Source organism: Rutidosis leptorrhynchoides, chromosome 5 (genome assembly GCF_046630445.1).
Source record: "Rutidosis leptorrhynchoides isolate AG116_Rl617_1_P2 chromosome 5, CSIRO_AGI_Rlap_v1, whole genome shotgun sequence".
Taxonomy (NCBI): Eukaryota; Viridiplantae; Streptophyta; class Magnoliopsida; order Asterales; family Asteraceae; genus Rutidosis; species Rutidosis leptorrhynchoides.
Window position 1 is genome coordinate 81,847,101 of NC_092337.1, and position 4,900 is coordinate 81,852,000.

At 35.3% G+C, this 4,900-nt stretch overlaps 1 long non-coding RNA gene across 1 annotated transcript; it reads right to left on the reverse strand.

Moving 5' to 3' along the window:
- Positions 1 to 3,804: 3,804 nt before the first annotated feature.
- LOC139847333 (uncharacterized) lies at positions 3,805 to 4,640 on the reverse strand. Its single transcript, XR_011759451.1, has 3 exons — positions 4,519 to 4,640; positions 3,998 to 4,132; positions 3,805 to 3,871 (listed from the first exon to the last, which is right to left on the reverse strand). It is a non-coding gene; the product is annotated as an uncharacterized lncRNA (long non-coding RNA).
- Between the last annotated feature and the right edge of the window lie 260 nt (positions 4,641 to 4,900).

Consider the following 4,900-nt stretch of genomic DNA (forward strand, 5'->3'; position numbering starts at 1 on the left):
TCTTGTATGTTTAGCTTTAGAACAAGAATCACAGACTTGATTAAAAGAACTATTTTTGAGGAAATCTATTTGAGCTAGTTTATCACTTGAGGCATGCCCCAACCTTCTATGCCAAATGTCAATGGTGGTCGTCAAAGCACTTTTCTTTTGCCCAAACATCCCCATTCGGTATAGACCTCCTTTGCACTTACCCGCACCAATCAAGCTTTTCGTGGAAAGTTTCTGCATAACACAAAAATCAGGAAAAAATGATACGGAACATTTGAGATCATTGCTAAGGCGACTAACAGATAGGAGATTGCAAGTAAATTTAGGTATGTGTAAGACTCCTTCTATCTTGGCTCCTCCTGGTAATAAACAGTCGCCCTTTCCTTTAATGGGTACAGTATCCCCATTAGGAATAATAACCGAGGTTTCAAGAGGACATATAGTTTTATTATCCAGGATGTCACTATCATATGTGATATGTTCAGTGGATCCCGAGTAAATAACCCAATCACTGTCATCATTACCTTTTGCATTCATGTATGCCTTTGGGACATTAACTTCCTTGCCAGAAGTTCCTGTCTCGGAGAAGTGCTTGATAAATGTTTCATATTGCTCTTTTGTTAATCCAGGAACGAGTGATGTGTTTTCAGCATCCACATAGGCAGCCTTCGGTTTCACAACTTCTTTTTTCTTGTTTCCTGGCCACCACTCTGGATATCCGATCTTTTTAAAACATCCATCCCACACATGCCCTTCTTTTCCACAAATCGTACAACTTTCTGTTGATTCAACCTGCTTGGAATGCTTTGGGGTGAAGACACTCTGTTTTTGGTTCCTTCCTTGCGAATCGGTGTCCAAGTTTTAAATGCAGCAACATCATGGTTTGATCTCTTATCTGTCGATATAGATCGTTGTCTCTCATCTTATGCAACAAGATAATAGGCATTCCCAAGACTTGGGGTCGGATTCATAGCCAAAATTTGGGTTTTAGTCACAGAAAACTGGTTGTCAAGCCCCATAAGGAACTCATAAAGTCGCTCCTTTTCTTTAAGTTGGATGGAATTTTTCCCCACATTACATGTGCAGAGACCACATGTGCACTTTGGTATAGATAAAATTGAATCGATTTCATCCCAGAGTCCAAGAAGCTTCGTATAATAAACAGAAACAGTGGTTCCATCTTGATGGGTCATCGATAACATTTGTTTTAGTTCATATGCTCGGGGAGCACTTTATTTCCCGAATCGCTCCTTTAGGTCATTCCAGATTTCAGAAGCAGCATTGGCGTACTTGACGCTGCTCTGAATTTCTTTCTCCATAGTTGTAGTTAATCAACCCTTAATCATAGCATCACACCTCATCCATAACATGTAATCTGCAAATGTCTCTGATGGTTTCAGAATAGATCCATTAATGAAGCCGACTTTGTTTTTGGCGAAGAGAAAATTCATCATCTCTTGTGATCAATCGGCATAGTTATTATCATTGAGAGTTTCATTGACGTGCATTTGTTTTGGATAATCAGAAGCATGAATGTAGAAAGGGGGATTCGTGTATGGTGAAGTTTCAGTTTTCTTCCCAGCTGATGAATCTTCATCGCCTGCCATGGTGATGAATTCGATTTATTTGTTTGGCGTTTTTAGGTTTAAAATTGCTCTTGATACCATATAGAATTTAATATGGATCGGTTCATATCTTTCTGTCATTCATTAGTTCAATACTTATACACAATGAAAATAAGAGATAAGCAGGAAACGTCCTAAACTTGAGGAACAAGTTTAGGATATCTATGGAAGGAAATAGAATACAAAATTAACTCTATTCTAATATTCACGGACCCCTATCCGGAACCACTGCCCGAATGGATGTGTTCCCGGGTACCGTCGATCGGGTTCGGTTTTCCGCCCGAACGTGTGTGTTACGTGCAAATGATGAGGGTCGTTGAAAGAAATGATATACTGATGCCAAAAAATCGCCGTTCTAAAAAAATATATTATTAGAATTAGATTTAGAATGATTCAGTTTATGCTTTTATACCTATCATCTTGTTTGACTAATTATTATACATACAATATATTTGTATTTTTACTTTATAAGAGAGTGAATGTGATATTGTATGTAGGAGTTATTGAATATGTTTGAAGTTAAAATAGCATAAAAAAGAATGATAGCTTTCAAGTATAATATGGTCATTACTTTATGAAAGGTTAAGGATCCAATATATGTTTTGTTGGTAACTTTTATTCTTTAACATTTATTCATGTACGGTGTTTGAGTTATGAGGCACCAGATGTGCCCTAGACAATGGCATATATTTGGAAAAATAGCTAGTAAATATCTTCATTGATCCTGGTAAACGGTGTTATGAACACCAACAAGTCGCTTTTTTGGCTATATAAATGGTACCGGGATTTGTAGTCAAATCTACATTTCCATCAGGCTCTTGTAACTATCATTAACCTCCGAACTTGGGTTGATGCTCGACTGATCGCTTCATTGATTACCTTAAAGTCTCTTTGTCCACCTAAAAATGGAGATGATAGTATCAAGTAACACACTCACTTTAATCTTAAAAGTCTATCACGTCTATTGAATCAACTACCCTATATGCATTTCAACGAAAAACTAGTCGATCGTAATCCAAATGATCACCATGAGCATAAACATGTACTCAATTAACACATGCTTATTTTGAAGTAAAAATCCACTTATTAGTGGTACCATTTCCAATTTTTCAAGAGTTTGATATGAGATAATACCTTTAGTGATCATGGAGTTGATGGCAGACTTAATGTTCGGCCATATACTAGTACCATGCCTGTTGGGGGCAACAAACCCGACTTCATTGCCATAAAAGACGGTAATAAGGCGAGCCCGTAAGTCGTAAGCTAGATGTGTTCAAGAAAAAAATGTCATCTCCATATTCAGATAAGGGTATAATTAAAGGCTTTTATACTACCACTATTCAAACAATCAAACCGCCTTTATCATAAGAGACACTCACATTTTTTCAATTGATCCGGGCCATATAACTAGAATCGGAGCTACCAAGTTGGCCATTGGATTAATGTTAAGGATATGGATTAGTAATATTGATGGTATAAGCTGTTAAAAAGAAGTAATATTCATATAGAAACACTAGAACCAAGTTGGCTGCTTCCTCATTAGTAGAAAGACCTAGATAACAAGTTTTCTAACAAATGAATACCTTATACACACTATTAAGCTTTTCCAAAATACATTGCAATTTAATGTTAATATATAAATATAATATATAATATCTTATATAATATTTAAATTTAAATATTAAAGATACAAACAGTAAGCAGAGATATAAGACAACCACCATTAAGTTACTCCCAACATCACGCATATGCAACAATTACCAAACATTAGCTAAATATAAGCTATTTAGACCAAATTCTGAACAAGGAAACCTAGTTTCAAAAGCACGATCGGGTATTTAGTTTCCACGAAACTGTTACAATTGATACCGAGAATTCAAAGTAGACTAGTACTTTCGAGAAATTTAATTAACTACTAATACTACTTCATTAACTAATACTACTTCATTAAGATACGAATCACATCATGGTGCTTAGTTTCCAAGAGAAGAGTTGTTGTCGTCGTCTATTTCTACCTTAATATCATCGACTTACAGATTTCAGAAGTTCTCTAAGGTTCTCCACTTGATCCACACGAACTCTTTCTCCCTCTTCCATTTCAGCTGTGAGTATAAAAGATTTGTAACCTCATCATACTATACATTCAATTCAATCCATAAAAGTATAACAAAAGATATTCATGTGCAATTACCGATCATGGCACGATTCCGACGATTATATTCATTAAGCACTTTCATAATCTGTAGGTCAGAGTCACTCTACATAACAAGTATAAGAAGTAAATCATCAGACAAAGCATATTAAATACATCACCTGAAATACATATACAAAAAATAAAATAAAAAAATGGTTGAATAAATCATAGGAAGAAGACAAAACATTACCGCCCGTGGATCATTAAGATCGAACTGAGGATAAGTCTCATGGTTTTTCTTTTTCTTCTTGGATGATTTAACAACCTCGGGGACTAATACTAGCAGCAAGCCAATCATCAAGAAAGCAATCATCAACACCCTTCTCTTTGATATAATCGTTTTGTGATATACATACAAAAGGGATTAATTAATTATGATACCAACACATGTAATTGATACAAGTACACAAAGAATCATGTTGGTTTGTAATTTATCTGTAACAGGTCAAACTGAAAAGGTTATTCTTATATGCGAGTATAACACATTTTTATTAAAGTAATTGCATTCTATTTGACACAAGACATACTAAACACATTACTTACTGATTTATAATACACTCTAATAATAAGCACATAAAAAAAAAAAAAAAAAAAAAAAAACTGTTTTGGATCAACCCCACCCAACATGTTTTCACACATTACACAACCAATCCAAATTGCCATCTCTACTAATATGAAAAAAGAGAACATAGGAAGACAGAACATTAGTACCAGAGTTTGTGACGCAGCGGGAGTTTTGGAACTGACTGGATCATTAACAGTGGATGATACACGAGATGTATCTGCTTGAAATTTCTCACGGGTATGATCTGATTTAATCCTGTTATCCGGTCCTAGTTGTGAACAGATTATGAAGGAACTGTTAGGATATAATTTTTTTTTTTTTTTTTTTTTGAAAGGCAAGGCCCAAAGTGAGGTTGGTGGGGATTGAACTTGGGTCCCCTTTGGAGATTCCCAAGCACCCAACCACTCAACCACCCCTTTGGGGTTTCTGTTAGCATATAATAATTTAAGCATAAAAAACATTCAACATTTGTAAGTAAATTGCATTTCACAGCCTTCTTTCTCCACTTATCTTACGACTTATCAAGAT